Source organism: Microtus pennsylvanicus, chromosome 2 (assembly GCF_037038515.1).
Source record: "Microtus pennsylvanicus isolate mMicPen1 chromosome 2, mMicPen1.hap1, whole genome shotgun sequence".
NCBI classification, from domain to species: domain Eukaryota; kingdom Metazoa; phylum Chordata; class Mammalia; order Rodentia; family Cricetidae; genus Microtus; species Microtus pennsylvanicus.
The window spans coordinates 57284146-57301242 of NC_134580.1; positions in this window are offsets into that span (position 1 = coordinate 57284146).

Genomic DNA, 17097 nt, shown 5'->3' on the forward strand with positions numbered 1-17097 from the left:
CAGGCGATGAAAGGAGACAGAGACAGAGACCCACATTGGAGCACGGGACAGAAATCTCAAGGTCCAAATCAGGAGCAGAAGGAGACGGAGCACGAGCAAGGAACTCAGGGCCGCGAGGGGTGCACCCACACACTGAGACAATGGGGATGTTCTATCGGGAACTCACCAAGGCCCGCTGGCCTGGGTCTGAAAAAGCATGGGATAAATCCGGACTAGCTGAACATAGCGGACAATGAGGAATACTGAGAACTCAAGAACAATGGCAGTGGTTTTTTGATCCTACTGCACGTACTGGCTTTGGGGGAGCCTAGGCAGTTTGGATGCTCATCTTAGGAGACCTGGATAGAGATGGGCGGTCCTTGGGCTTCCCACAGGTCAGGGAACCCTGATTGCTCTTCGAGCAGATGAGGGAGGGGGACTTGATCGGGGGAGGGGGAGGGAAATGGGAGGCGGTTGTGGGGAGGAGGCAGAAACCCTTAATAAATAAATAAATTTAAAAAAAAAGAAGTTTCTGGTCTAAGGAGATGGCTCTGTCAGTAAAGTGATTGCAGCATAAGCATAAAGACCCGAGTTTTAGATTCCTGTTCCTCACATTAGAAAAAGAAAAGAAAAACAAGTGGGCACAGCTGTATGCATATAAAATCCCGACACACTTGCTAGGCGGAGACAAGCTGGCCACACAGTCTAGCCAGATCAGCTGAACTCCGGGTTCAGATGAGCAAAGCTCCTCATGTCAACATTTGAACATTTGTCCTCCACAAGCATGCATATACACATGCGCATAGACTCATAAACATGAGAGAGAGAGAGAGAGAGAGAGAGAGAGAGAGAGAGAGAGAGAGAGAGAGGGAGGGAGGGAGGGAGGGAGGGAGGGAGGGAGGGAGGGAGGGAGGGAAAAAGGGAAAGAGGGAGAGAGGGAGAAAGAGTTTTAGCCAGTATTTGACTGGGTAGTTTCAGTTAGGTGTAACTTTGTTGTTGCTGTGGCTAAGTTCAATTTTTGAGACAGTTCTCACTGTAGCCCAGGCTGGCCTGGAACTCATGGTCATCCTTTTCTTACTTCAGTCTTCTGAAGGGCATGGACCACAACATCTAGTTTGACTGAATTTAAAGTTTAGTGTGTGTAAATTCTTGCATTTGTTCCCCAGCATAGTGAGTGAGAATAAGAAAGGAAGGAGCAAAGCAATGAAGGCAGGCCATCTTGAGAGACAAAAGAGGAAAGAAGATTACACATCTAAATTCTTCATTGCTCAGTGGTAGAGCTACTATCTAGGAGTAGTAAGATTACTGCCCAGGAGTAATAAGATTAAAGATCACTGCACTTGGACCCTTTTATAATCATCATGTTAAACAAGGAATGCAAGCTGTGGAACCCTGATTAGTAGCCAAAAGAATGGGCTCTGAGATCCCAGTGGAACTGTTGAAAAGATGCTAAGGTTACTATTTGTGAGGGTTTCTAACAAAAAAACAAAGATGACCTGTTCTCTTCCCTTAAGAGTTAATTCAGATGAGCCTGTCAGTCACCTGGGCCCAGGAAGAAAAGGCCCAGGAAGGAATTCTAGGGACTCAAAGAAGTAATACAAAGCACACCTAAGAATGTAGGTCAGTACAATAGTCTCTCTGACCATTGCTCCCTTTCACCTTGAGGTTCCCCCCATGATGCCCAATCCCACTCCCCCCACCCCCCAGTGACCGCTCAGGCCATTGCCCTCCTCGTTGTCAACAATGACTCTTTACCTTCTAATAAACTCTGCCTGTCTTATACACTGCACGGTGTGTTTCGTCTGAATTCTTTCAGCAGAGATCCCAAAGACTGGCAAGACCAGAATGAAATACGGCAACACTGTTGAAGGCGCTGTGTTTGATGCCCAGGAAAGTGAGTGACTCAGCTCTTCCTCAGAATGCAGTTTCCAGAGGGAAGTTTAAATGGCCTCAGATTATTACAGAACAGTCCTTTCCCATATAGAATAGAGATGTATCATTCAGATAGAGAAATTTCTGAACATTTTCAGGATTAAAAGATTCTGCAACTTTTCTTTTATCTTTCCTTCTTGGTATCAAAGACGGTTCTTTCATTTTATTTTTATATAAATATGTATCTTTGAGGAGTTGCCAAACTGTTTGGAAATGAAATAAAAAATCTTATCCATAAACAAATGGAAATAAGATATGGAGGGTATAGTTACACACACACACACACACACACACACACACACACACACACACACACGCCTCTTCTGAGTACAAATAGGAACACCTGACCTACAGTAACTTGGCCGAAAAGAAGCCATAGAGAGTCACATTACCAGGATGTCCAAAACCAGAGCTGAGCATTGGTAGTAGGTAGTACCAATATACCATCGCAGCCCATTTTCTCTACAGCCACTAAGCTCCATCTCTCAGTTGGCTGTGTAGTGTGAAAAGTTTTTGCCTAACTGCAGTGATCAATACAAGTCTTTAAACCTCATTACTGTCGTATCCAATCAATGTCTGTTGCAAAGGTGGTAGCAAATACTTATTGTAAACAATTGGTTTAAGGGGGTCAAGTGCTCACTGGAGCAGAAAACAGTCACCAGGGACCTTGCAACTGGCTTCTCCTTTGCGATATTCTCCACACTGGTGCCAAGACCGGATCCAGTAACATACAAATACATAGAATTGGAAGTGATAGTGTGGCTTCCAGTACGAAGGAGGGTGGATGCTGATGCTCAAAATACAAGAAATGAGTATTGAGAAGCCATGGCTTTATAAGAAAAGTTAATAAAAATGGAACTGTAGCAAAATAAGGATTATATGGAGAATTTTGATAATTCTCAATCCCTCATTTAAACCTTATCACAGTATTACTAAAGGATTGACTGAAATTCAGAAGAAAGATGTAATGCAATAAAGCTGGCTTTTCAGACAGGGAGCTAGTAAACTGTGTACGCACAGCCCCAGGCGCTGCCTAGAATATGCCCCTCCATTCCAGCCACAGGCATCAGACTCCTGGATTGCACTGTGCCCAGGGGGTTGAGATGTCAGCCGACTTGACTTACGGACATTACTGCTCTGCTAATACAATCTTTCTGCCGTGTCCTGTGTCCCCTGTTCTTTCTCAGACTTCAGTGTCCCATTTAAGCTCCTACTTGCTACACCTTGTTTGGGACACTGATGGACAACTACCTAAATCCCTGAATCTTCTCCTGAACTTCAATTATGAATTCCTCTTCCTAAAGACAATCTTTTTTTAATCTTTGTGGTATCATTTGAACTGGTTAACATACAATAAGCTGCACAATTAAATTATGAAATATATGTTGATCTAACATTCCTTTTTTGCCATATAATCCCTAAATCAATAGCTCTGTTTTTGTTGAAGTTAAACATGTTCATCTCTTAAAAAAGCTCCCTGCTGAGGGCTCCTTGCAGTCAACTGTAGATGACTTCTGAGCTTGTTCTAAACTTTAAGCAGGCTCAGGCTCCCTTCCTGGTAAATGCATGCCTGCCCCCGATTTTAACCAGGTTCACTTTGCTCTCCTTGCCTGAATGGTACATTTTCCACATAATGTGCTCTGCTTCCATCTCAGACTGAATCCATTTCTATTCTCCCACACTGCAAGTCCCTAGTGAAGTAAGTGGAACAGCCATGCCACTGCCTGGATGTTGTGTTGTCTGCCAAACGACCTAGTGTTGGGGGCTGCAGACCCCTGGCCCCTTGACTTTCTTTGCTTGCCTCAGACCATTTGCCTGCTGGAGTTAACTGAGCAAAACAACTTGTTTTCCTGTGTTTGCAGCTGTTCTGAGCACGAGACCCTCATGAGTTCCTGATGACAGGGGAGTGAATTCTGGTAGGTTTTACAGCTCGAAATCCCAAGAGCTGGGGAATGGCTATCAGTTAAGGATCCCTATATAAACTTCCCTGGAGCACAATAAAGTTGGCATTCTTGTTTCAAGGATGACCCGTGTCCCCCGTGTCTCTGTGTGCGTATGTTTTTAAATCTCCATCCTAGTTCCCGGCTCGCATACCGTCCTGTAGTGCAGGCACTACAGCTTAGTCCCTGGCTTTTGAATTTAGCCTCATCCAACTTTGCAGTACGCAGGCAAAACAATCAGGTCCTTTGTAATGGTTGGTTTTAATGCCAACTTGCCACAATTCAGAATCAACTCAAGAGAGACCCCACCTGAAGAATTGACTTGCTGTGGGAAGGATGATCACCTTCGGGTAGCAAGCCAGATAATAAAGGACATTTTAGACGGAAGTTCTCGCTTACTGACTTGGCCTTCCCTCTTGCCAAGCTGATTTGCCCTGTTGCTCCTCCCACTCCTCACTCCACCACCACCACCACCACCACCACCCGTAGCAGAATCAGCCTCCCCAAGCTTTCCTGAACTAGGCACCAGCGGCTCTCAGGCACTTTCCAGGCTTCCAGTACCAAACTGGGACTGCTGAGGCACCCTGCTTTGTGGGCTGACAAACTGCTGGTCATTACCTCCTAGTGAGGGAGAGCTTCTCTGGGACCATTCTGACTGTTGAGGCACTCAGCCTTGAGGACCCAATGCCGTGTTCTTAGCATCTGAGATGTGATTTGGCTGTCTTATTATTTAAAAGCTCACTTAAAAAAGTTCTGAGATGTGTGTGTGTGTGTGTGTGTGTGTGAGAGAGAGAGAGAGAGAGAGAGAGAGAGAGAGAGAGAGAGAGTCCTCATCTTGATTCTGTTCCTGTAGAGAACCTGACCGATGAGCCTCTATCAGAATCTGTCCCCTTCTGAAACCATGGCTACCTGTATTTGACTTGGCGTTCAAGTCTTCCAAACTCAGAGGAACAGCCCATCATCACTGCTTCCCCAGCTTCCCACCGTTCTAGGACCTCTAACCCACAGCTGCACCCTGTTGTGCATGAGTCCCACAAAACAATGATCCGCGTTCGCCACAGCAGCATCTCCTCTTTTCAGTATCTAGTTGCTTTTCTCCTCTCTAGGACAAGATGTAAGTGAAGGACGGCAGGTTCTGCTCCATGGTTAGGGGATGCAGGCTGTTAGTGCTAAGACCTATGCAGCAGGAGCGGCTCCCAACTGTGGGAACAGAAAGCCGCTCACACTGAGGTGGAGCAGGAGGGAATCCGGCTGCTCATCTGGCTTTCTCCTTATTGCTTTTCTTCAGGCTGGGTCCCTCATGGGATGATGCCGCACGTTTAAATGTGGACCCTCTCTTTTCAGTCTTCTAGGTGTTTCTGAGTCTAGTCTTTGACAATGAAGACGACGAAATATGTGTTGGGAAGAAAAGTGTTCATGGTGGGCTGCTGTGATAGAGTAGTGAGCTGGTAGAAGTAGGTTTGGAACATTAAGTTATCATTAAATTGGATAGGGCCTTAAAATTTAAGTTTTAGAGACAAGGAACTGAAGGAATTTCGGGGCTAAGATGTACAGGAAATAAACTGACCCTTGCAAACCTTCTTCTTCAAGTGGTGTAGCCAAGCAGCACAGTGTTAGCTTGACAGGTGTGAGGGGTGGGGTTTGTTCTCCTGTTACTACTCAGTCTTAAATTCCTTTGAAAAACCTCACTTTAAAGACAGAATTCTCCTTTCAGAAACAATAGCAAAGCTCTTGAGATCTTGAAACAAGATGAATGAACAAACACACCTTAAACTTAGACGTGTAGTGGCGGATTGAACGGCTACAGAAGCGAATATGTCTAGAGCGCTACTTTGAACCAGCCAGTGTTAGGACACTTTACACATTAATCTTATTTTTATAGCAACCTGAAAGAGAAATGAAGTAGCTTGTCTGAGTTGCACAGTCGGTGAGTGGTGAGGCCTTGATTTGAACCAAGATAATCAGGTCTGCTTTAGACAAACAGCAGCTTATCAGTGCTTCCCTTCATTGCTGAGAACCAAAGGTTCCTGGTGTGCTAAGCCGGCAGTGTAGCACTGAGCTGGGTCTTAAGTTGATGGCTGAGTTTTCATGATTCTGATGATGATGACTTAAATCGTCTCTGTCCTACGTCTTTAGTATAATAGGCAGATAGAGCATGGGGCACACATGCATGTCTCAACAACTGCTTTTATCTTGGTGTTTGTGACTTTCCTTACAGTTGTCAAAATTCACTGTCTTCAAGGAGAAGGGCTTTGAAAAAATGGTTCAAAGCAGTGGGAAACTTGATTTGTGATGTTAGAAAGCTCATGACTTTATCTCATACATGACAGATAGGTTGCTTTCCACTGTGATTTTCATGAACGCTGTTTCTGAAATTGCTTCTGAATGAATTCCTTTTTATGACTTCTGCTGTGCTCTGAAGGAACCAGCGACTTGAGCTGTGGGATAGGATGGCGCCAAACAGGCTTTAAAAGGTTAGTGCTTGGAACCACGGAAAGGAAAGCTGCCTGAGCCGCTCCTGAATATCTGTCTTTCAGGCAATGGTTCATTTGTGGACTTCTGTCTGTTTATTTATTTTAGGCAGAATGGGTCCTGTGCAGGTCGGTGAACATGGAATCAGTTCTCTCCTCCTAGTGAGTTGCAGGATCCAACTCAGGTCCTTGGCTTTGGCGCAGGTGCCTTTACCTGCTCAGGTCCCTTACCAGCTCCTCGGCGGGAACTGTTTGACTTTTGGCCGCATTTTATTTTTAACTCCCAGTTCCGTGCATGCATGTGATGTGCCTTGATGGACTGAGTGGATCGATCAAATCTCCTCACCTCTCCCTTCCTTCCAGTTCCTCTACATCACCCAGCACCACTGCCGTTTTTCCATTTCACCTTCATGTGCTCTTTTCTTTGTTTTTTTTTAAAAAACTACTGAGTCCATTTGGTGTTTCATGTATGTGGGGGAGTGTAGGGCCATCTACGGAAGCAAGCATGTGTAGACTTTCAGGGATTGTACAGCTGAATGATATCGACTCTCCTTTTCCTCAAACCATTGGCAATAGCTCAGCTCCTCTGTAGGGATGGAATTTCATGGGCCTCTCCCTCATTCTGTTTAATAAGTTCTCTGGTTGTATTTTCTTTTTTCTTTTCTGTCTTTTTCTTTTTGCTTTGTTTTGTTTTGTTTTAGAGACACTTTGAGAAGGCTACTGAGGGAACAGGAACCAGATCACCAAGATGGAACTCCACCTGACAACATGAGCGATCCACAATCAGACCCAATCAGAGGGACTACTTAGGCAACTCTCTTGTTTCCATAGGAGCAAATGGACCTGGGGCTTCCTTTTTCCTCCTCTTCCATGTTCACAGGCCACAAGGATGTAGCGTTCTTCAAGACAGAAGAGCATCTGTGGCCTTTTCTACTCAAGTGCAAAAACCAGGACGGATTCTCTGAACCCACATTCGTGGTAAAGACGTTAACATTTCTGAGAAAAGTCTCTCTCATTTGAGAATTTGGAAAGAGCTGTAGCTTCGCAGATGGCTCTCTGCTGGCTCATAGCAGGGTGCTTTGTACTAATGAACAGACACTGAATTCCTCCCTGGATTTCCTAGGTTAAGGAGGGGCTTGGTTGCTGTTCTTGTTCCCTGGAAAATGACTTCATCTAAAAATAATCAATATTCTCAATATCAGAGAATATGATCAATGGTGCTATGACATGACATTTTAAACAAATTTGGATGGTTATCAGTAATGACAATTGTGTGAATATTAGCAAAACAAAAAAGAGTCCTAAGCCTAAAAGGACTGAATTTTTACAGGGAGACCAAGCTTTCACAATAACAACACAAAATTCTAAACCTATGTACTTCAAAGGGAAAAAACCCAGTTCACTAATTTGCCCCAAGTTATACTGACAAATAAAAATAAGGACACAGTAAATTAAAAATTCTGTCATAAAGTTATTTCCAATCTAGAAACTTTTATCCTACAAACCATCAGTTCAATGTAAGTTCAGATTGGATACATTGCTGTGTGTAAGCTCTCAGAATGGTGAAGATTTTCTTACTAAGTACGGTTTGTCAAATGCATGAGAGAAAGAACCAAGAGAAAGCATAAGAAATACCAGACCAGGAAATGAAGTGATAAGAAGAGTCTCCTTGGACAGCTATAGAAGCAGAGGAATCAGCAGTTGATAGACTGAGGAACAAGGTTTCAAGATGAAAAGCCTCAGGGAGTGGAATCCATGTTTTACCTACTCAGTATGCTAAGCATACTTATTATGTATAAGACAGCAAATGGTAAATCGGATTCCTGAACAAAATACAAAATTGAAGATAAAGAAGGCATGATTCAAATACTGTGATGTGATCTCAGGCTTTGAAGTTTAAATTTTAACCCTCGTCTTTGCCTTTGTGAGACATTAGGAAATGGTTTTGTGTTCACAGAGGTGAAAATGTAGTTCTAACAACCAAATAACTGATATATGAACATATATCCTAGAGAGGAGGAAGGGGTGATTACAGGGGAGAATGTGGTACCTACAGTAAACGGCCCTGAGGGGGCTGGTGAGGAGACTCAGTTGATAAAGGTGCTTGTGACTAAAACTGGTGACCTGGGTTTCAACCTTGGGACCTACACGGTGGAATAAGAAACCAACTCCTACAAGTTGTCCACTGAGTGTGCCTTGGCACACTTGTGTGTGGGCACACACCCAGGCATGTGAGTGTGTACACACAAACGTATGTACAAATAAATGTGGAAAACAAAAGGCCATGAGATATACCATGTGGCTATTCCTCAAGTGCCACTAAATCATTGTACAATATGTTGAACTCACATATGTGAATGCGTGAATTTTATGAGGAGGTTCACACAAGAGGCTATGGTGTTTTCAATTTGTGATTTGGTACAGGTAATTTACATACAAGAAGCTGAGTCCACTTACTCAAGTGGTAGGAAGAATGTAAACTTCCCTAGGAATTAACTTTTGTCTTTGAAAATAGGGGAGAGGCCTTACCGGGGCAGGGAGGGGGAGAAAGCTTCACGAATAAAGAGGTGGTTTGAAAGAAATCTTATGGATTTGAATCACTGTTATTACGCCTATAGCAGCTACGTTCAGCAAGGACTTTGGTTCTAACAGATGCATTTCTTGGGAGGAATGAGCTTCATGAACCAGGAGCTATGTGGGACTTGAGAACATGAACTAGAACTTCAAAACCATTGACACACATCCTGTCTGGGTTCTTCTTCTTGTACATCACCTGCACACTATCATGCTGCTTCTAGGATTTCTCTGTCTGCTGACAGTTTGACTTGTCACAGTTTACAATATTCCTCACTAATAATGATTTACAATCTGCTAGTCACAAAAAAGAAGAAAGAAAAAGGAAAGAGAAGAAATCCCAGTGTTGGCGTTCAGATGGCCTTGGTTTGTAAACTTTTCTCTCGGCCGTAATTGTGGTGACAGGAACCAGGTTCGCCAGCAGCTCGGCTGTGGGATGGGAATTCCTCTGTTCCCTCATTTTAAGAGGCCAAGAAAAGCTAAGAGTTCTGAGCTTAGCTTGTGTGCACAGCACAATAAGCAAGCAAGAAAAACCCCCAAACTAACACACACACACACACACACTCAAGTATTATATATGCTCTCATTTTCTTCAAGGAAAATAATGGTAATCATCAAGCACAGAAAACTTTATTTTTGATATCGGAATATGTGAACACCTGGTTTTCAAGAACTCAAGATGGAGAATTTAGCACATGGCACAACCATGCACACACTTTTACAAGTTAGTGATTGGTTAGCAAGTTCCTAACAACAAATCCAGAAAACTTCTCCTAGCAATCCACTCTTCTCAAAGTGTTCTTTATTTCACAGCCCAGCCCATCTTCCCTCATCTCCACTTGGCATCCTGGGTAACTCATCCTTCTTCTGAGCCCTTCCACTCACCTTCAGGTTCTGCATGTTGCTTGCAGCAATTTATCGCATAAACTCATCTTTTGTAATGTGTTATATCACCCAGGTAACAGAACTCATGGCAGATTATCTAGGATAAATTCCCCCTGTATCCAAACTATCTCTCTCTGGACCAAATTAATTTCCTCTAAAATGCCAGTCCATTTTTCATTAAAATGTTTGCAAATCCTTCAGGTTATTGAGTTTACAGCAGCCCCATTAAATAGAACAATAATGATTTATGTAAAAAGTTAGAGCAAAATTTTTGTTTTGTTTAACAGAAAAAGATTCATGGTCTGTGGCCAGACTCTTAAGTACAACTGTGCCCTGTACCCTTGTCGTTGCCACTTGGACCCATTTGCCTATTTATTACCCTATCTTCGTGACTTGGACTATATGCCTGTTTATTTCTCAGAGCGATCTTAGTCGTTCTTAATATTGCTCTTTAGGGTTTAAGAGCTGAAAGGCCAGCTATGATGCTAGAAAGTGTTTTGGGAAAAGCTGCAGAGACTTTGGATTAAGAAAGTCTGGATAAAGCTATCTGATATCAAATCTGTATTAAATGCTCATGTGATTTTGTTTCCTGGTCAGTCCCTGAATGATACAACCACTTAGCAGAGTCACAGTGCCTAGCGTGGATAGATGTAGGTTTGTTACAAGATTGTTAAAAGTCATACTTAGGGTGATATGTTAGAACACCTAGAGTAGATGCTTAAGAGGAATTATATCAGCTCTGGTCAGGGAAACATGGAGGGTAACTTATACCACATCTTTCCCTCTGTGTCTATCCTGCCAACTCCAATCACCCAGCCTCAACCTCGGCTCTGTAGCAGAGCCTGTGACAGTCTCATTCCTCTTCCTCTCTATAGTGGATCCCATCAATCTTTCCCTCCTCACCTCTCTCACCCCACCCATTGCTTTACTCCCGCCGCCAACTCCAGCAGGCCCTCCCTGGGAACCTACAGACCACACTGGTCAAGGAAGCAGGTAGGCTAACTGCAGTCTCCACTTCTACTCCTCCAAGTCCGATCCCCTGGTCACATCCCCAGCTCTGCAACAAACACCTGCTGCAGCCTCCCTTCCTCCTGTGGGTCCCTTCTCCAGGGGGTCCTACAGACTTCCTATCCTAACTTGCTCATCTGTTTACCCTTGCCTCCAATGACAGTAGGCATTCCCTGGAAACCCACAGGCCGTTCTGGTCAGTGAAATGGGTAGGCTAACAACAGTCACCCCTTCCTTCTTCCCTCCGAGGTCTCTCACTGGCCATGCTGCTCCCTGCCAGGTACCCACTGCCCTTCGTGACCTGTGGGCCCCTTGGTAATGGCATCATTTTATTTTTGCCATTACACCTAAACATTTAATACCCTGGTTTCAATAATTCTATATCCAATGTATTTCTCATGTCAGTGAGAACCACCAATATTCTTATGATAAATTTACCATTTTGACTTTTGTAGGTTGATACTTGCCAGCAAGTATCTCAGGCAAAGATACTGGCAGTTTCACAAGATAGCAGAAAGAGGAAAGGGCCATTAAAAAAAGTTGGTCTCAAAATAAACAAGATTATTTGAATAATTATATGAATAAGGCCTTTTCTTGTTTTATGATACATTTTCAAACAGAAGAGAGAGTATGGATTTTTTTTCTTCAAAGAATTATTCTCAAACATCTTAAAACTACATTTGGTTTGCAACTTTTCTCTCACTCTTCATCCATTTTACTAAATATTTCTGCAATATACCCTTTTGTGTTATAAAAAAAGATGCTTAAGCGGCTGGAGAGATGGCTCAGAGGTTAAGAGCACTGGCTGCTCTTCCAGAGGTCCTGAGTTCAATTCCCAGCAACCACATGGTGGCTCACAACCATCCATAAGGAGATCTGGTGCCCTCTTCTGGGCTGCAGGGATACATGCTGGCAGAACACTGCATACATAATAAATAAATAAATATATATATATATATATATATATATATATATAAAAGATGCTTAAATGAAATCATATTTACTAACCTATCTCTACTCTGGCTAATAATTTGGTGTTTAGGACTCATGGAGTTACGTACATCTTTAAGAAAGATAAAAGTGAGTGAGTCACAATGTATGTGTCTTCATTTTAAGAGCCAAACCTAAAAAAGTAGGACACATACCCAAAGCAGTCAAAATTAGTAGAGGTAAATGCAATACAAGATACTCTTGGTATTGATCAGTGGGCTGCCAGTGATATGTTAGACTGCAAACAATATGATGGGTACATAATCCACTTAAGGTTGGCTTTTTACATCCTTTTATTTCCCTGAATAAAAGGACTGGGTAGTGCCTATCTTTTATTTCCAAAGTCAAGTAAATGCTTCTATTTGTAGATGTTTGCTAAAAGTCTGTTGAATGAAGAAAAACAAAACAAACAAAAGAACAAATCTCAGGCTCCTGGTAGCCTTATTGCTTGGTTTATGTCAAGACGATAGTCATCACTCTAATGGAACAGTTTGCAATACAACCTGCAAAAGAGATTTCAAGGGCTAAGATTTGAAACAGGGGAACAGTTACAATAGCAAAAGGAAGTGCAAGTGCAACCACAGGATGGTTTGACCTAAGCTGAGGGACATTTGATTTCAGAAGAACCTATACAACCATTGCACTCCAGGGCTGGAAAAAAATTGGAGCCAATTTTGCATTACCTGGTCACTCAGAGCACAGGCTCCAGTACTTACTGCCTCCAAGATGATGATCAGAGATTTGAAGAGGGGTCCCCAAGATCAGCAGCTGTTGCTGCCTCCAAGAGGCCAAAGTAATGTCAATGCAATTCAGATAGTGTCAAGTGAATCCAGAAGTGAGGGCACCTGCTGTCCCTGAAGCAGCAGCAGGTCAAGTGGGGGAAGATAAGTTGACTAATTTTCAAAAGCCAGTGTAGGGCTAGGGCTGTAGTTCAACAGCAGAGCTCTTGCTTTGCATGCTCGAGGTCCTGGGTTCAATTTCATTACCACCAAAAAGGAAACTGAAAGGAAAGGAACAAGGCTCATGTTGGTTCAGTGTGAACAGGAGTAACAGCAAAAGTGGCACATGAAGAAGGCAGTTTGAATCCTTGTGGGCACCTCGTTGTTTAAAGCAGTCATTAACTGGGGAGCTCCTTCTAAGGTACAAGGACAGGCCATTATCCCTGCTGAGCTGGAGAGGAGGGCAGACAGGACTGCTCAACAATTCAGCACTCTTAAACATTGCACTCCACAGATTTCTATGACTCTTCTTTGATTTGTGCGGTTACTACTGACACGTAATAAACTCCCTTAACACTTGGTGCTCAAAACAATGACTATTTTATTGCTGTCATGATTCTGAGGATTCTTTCCATCAGCGTGTATTGTAGGTGACTTGTTTCCCATCCAGAGTCTGGGACCTCAGCCAGAAGGACACAAAGGGGGACTCAGTGGTTGGATTCATATCTGGTTCCTCAGTTGTTTAGATCAAAGACTCTAATCCTGACTAAGGTGTCTGGATATGTTTTCCTCATATTGCTTGGTTTCCGTGTAGACTGTTGGTCCCAGGCCAGGGTTATATGTCTTGAATTGCCCATTTCTTCCATAGTGGTATACGTCCCCAATCTCAACAGCTTCTGAAAATCTGGCAGAAGATGTGTCATACTTCATGGGTCAGTCTTCGAAGTCAAGTATCTTCCTACTATATTCTACTATATTTGATAGAGCCACAGACTCTGTGATTCAATGTACAAAGACTCTACTTCTGGAAGGCTGAGTCAGAATCATACTAAAGGGCTTATAGGTATTGTCATCAGGGATAAAAGATTCTTCGAAAACTTATCTCAAAAGAAATTTTAGTAAGCAGAGATAAATTCTCTCTAAATGAGAGAGGGAAGAACTGGTTTGGTAGAAAGTGTCCTGCCTGACAAACACTGTCCAAGTTCTAGATGTGCCCCCTGAGTCCAGTGATGAGACCTTAGAAAATCAAGTCTTTTTGTTCTTGCTGTTGTAGTATAACTTTTTTTCCTTTTCATTTATTTGCTCATACAATACAACCCAACCACAGATGACCATCTCTCTACTCCTCCCAGTTCCTACTCCCCCTCTGTTGTAATTAGGAGCGGCGGGGCTGTGTCCCCGGCACCCGGCCGCCCCACGGCTAGCTTTACTCGAAATAATTATACGGAAACTGTATTCTTTTAAACACCGCTTGGCCCATTATATCTAGCCTTTTCTCGGCTAACACTCGCACCTGGACTAGCCCATTTCTAATAATCTGTTTAGCCCACGAGCTGGCTTACCAGGAATGATCTTAACCTGCTTCTGCCTGGAGTGGGGGAATCATGGCGACTCACTGACTCAGCTCCTTTCTCCCAGCCTTCTGTTCTGTTTACTCCACCCACCTAAGGGTGGGCCTATCAAATGGGCCTAGCAGTTTCTTTATTGCTTAACCAATGAAATCAACAGATTGATATATGACACTCCCACATCACTTCCCCTTTTTCTGTTTAAACAAAAAAAAGGAAGGCTTTAACTTTAACATAGTAAAATTACATATAACAAAAAGTTATCAAGCAAGAATTATAGTTATAATATTTATATCTATTTTATCTTTTATCATAACTAAGGAAAACTATAACTATCTATTCATTCTTCAACTCCATCAAAGACTCCAGAAGGATATAATACTACCTAACAAGAAATAAGAAAACTCTAGAAATGACAGAGACATCTCGCTGCCTGGACAGTCACCCAAAGTTCTTTTGTACCCTTGGGGCATCCATCTTCAGCCTTCAGGCCCAAAGTATCCAGCAGACATTTCCATGAAGCAGGAAATTCCAAAGACAGTTCAGTCACTATCTGCTGTGTCCTGCAGAATGTCTCGCAGACTCTTTCATGAGTCAGGAACCCCGAAAGACCATCTCACCTTTAGGCAAGTTCAGCAGTCCTCTCTCTGCGGGTTCTCTTTGTCCAGTTTATGCAACAGTCCAGGCAAGAACAGTTTCTTGCCCAAATGGCTATCAAACTCCATAAGGATCCTCTTTGATGCCCATCTTCCTCTTGAAGTAGATTGGTGCTGCCAGGAGCAGAGTGTCTCATTGTCATGAAAAGTCCTAAGTTATTAAAATATTTTAAATGCCATATTCTATAGCCTTTGAGAGATATGAAGAATGCCTATCTGAAATATATCTCTATATATCTAGAAAATCTAAGTAACATGACTACAAACTTGACTATTATTTATGATTATCCATCAACAACCTATATTTCCTAATTATACATTACATTTTAAAAATGAACTACACAATCACAACACCTTATTCAAGATCAGAAATACATATACATATAACAAAATTGACCTTAAAATCCATACCAATGCAAATTATTCATACCTATATCATATCCCCCTTTAAATGTAAAAGAACATTTATAAACCATATTTGGGAACATGGGCGCAGTTTTTTCTCTCCAAACTGCTTCCTGCTGAATGGGGGCGTTGTTAATTAGGTCTTTCATGGTATAACCTGTGTGCTAGTTTTATCTCAGTTGGCAGTTGAGCGAAGCAATTTTCTGAAGATGTTCACAGCAACCTTTCAGGAGGGCGTGGTCTATCATACCAAATTGTAATAGAAGAAATCCATAGGGTCTGGTCCTCTGTGAAAACAAAAGAAGACCCTCTCCAAAGCATCATATTCTTAGACCCAAATTTTGAAATCGTAATACCCTTATATCCATTTTGGTTTAGCTTGGCAGCCCATGTAATGAAATGTCTCTCTGTAATTAGCTCCTTTACAGTCAAAAATTTTAAAGAAAACACAATGTACATAATCCAGACTCTCTGTGAATTTTCCATTTTTACGTGGCTTATTTTTCTTTATTTCTTTTAATCTCTTAACTATCTGTACTCTGTCTCTTTAAAGACTTTACCTTTTTTTTAAAACCATTAACTTTATTTTGTATATTTTTTTTCTTCTCTCTCCCAAGTCTACGTACATTCATCCAACAGTGTGGTCTTTTATGTCTGAATCTGTTTTATTGTGAATCTGTAATTTTTTTAATATCCAGGAGCATTTCTTAAAATGTTAAGCAGTTCTTAAAAACTTAAGTTGCACCATGTACAAGTAATATGGTAATAAGGTACAGCCTGTTTCCTGCCCAGTCTAAACCTTAACTGCGCTGTTTTTATGGTAATTATGGTAGTTCCTGCCTGAGACCAGCACAGTTCATCATGGCGGAGCCTAGCAGCTCCTGCCTCAGAGCCTTTTGGTGTCCCTGAGCCACACACAGTTCCAGGCACACAGCAGTCCACATTGCCATCAACAAAACCGTAGCACATTACTCCAAATGCTCCATTTAAAAGCTCTGTCTGCTGCAGAAGCCAGACAGAGATCGCAATGGCGGCACAGCCCAGAAAGCCGGCATTTTAAAACAGCCAGTTTTTTTCCTGCTGCTGAGTCAGGAAAATTTCTTTGTGGCACTCAATCCACAAACAGCATAGATCTGTCTTAAATTCTCTCTCTCTCCTTTTTAAGCCCTCTCAGGTTTTACATGGAGTTCATTAGCACGTTGGGTGCCACTCTGTTGTAATTAGGAGCGGCGGGGCTGTGTCCCCTGCACCCGGCTGCCCCACGGCTAGCTTTGCTCGAAATAATTATACGGAAACTGTATTCTTTTTTTTTTTAATTTTTTTATTGATAAAAGGAGGATAAAGAAAAGAAAAAAAAAAACAAATTTCCACCTCCTCCCACCAGCCTCCCATTTCCCTCCCCCTCCTCCCAATCTTCTCCCCCTCCTCCCACTCTTCTCCCTCTCCTCCCACCCCTCTCCCCTTCCCCCCACTCCTCTCCCCCTCCCTTTCCAGTCCAAAGAGCTGTCAGGGTTCCCTGCCCTGTGGTAAGTCCTAGGTCCTCCCCCCTCCATCCATATCTAGGAAGGTGAACATCCAGACTGGCTAGGCTCCCACCAAGCCAGCACATTGAGTAGGATCAAAACCGCGTGCCAATGTCCTTGGCGTCTCATCAGCCCTCATTGTTCGCCATGTTCCGAGAGTCCAGTTTTATCCCATGCTTTTTCTGGTAACAGTCCAGCTGGCCTTGGTGAGCTCCCAGTAGATCATCTCCACTGTCTCAGTGGGTGGGTGAACTCCTCGTGGTCCCAACATCTTTGCTCATGTTCTCACTCTTTCTGCTCCTCATTGGGACCTTGGGAGCTCAGTCCAGTGCTCCAGTGTGGGTCTCTGTCTCTATCTCCATCCATCGCCAGATGCAAGTTCTAGGATGATATGCAATATATTCGTCAGTATTGCTCTAGGGTAGGGTCATTTCCGGTTCCCTATCC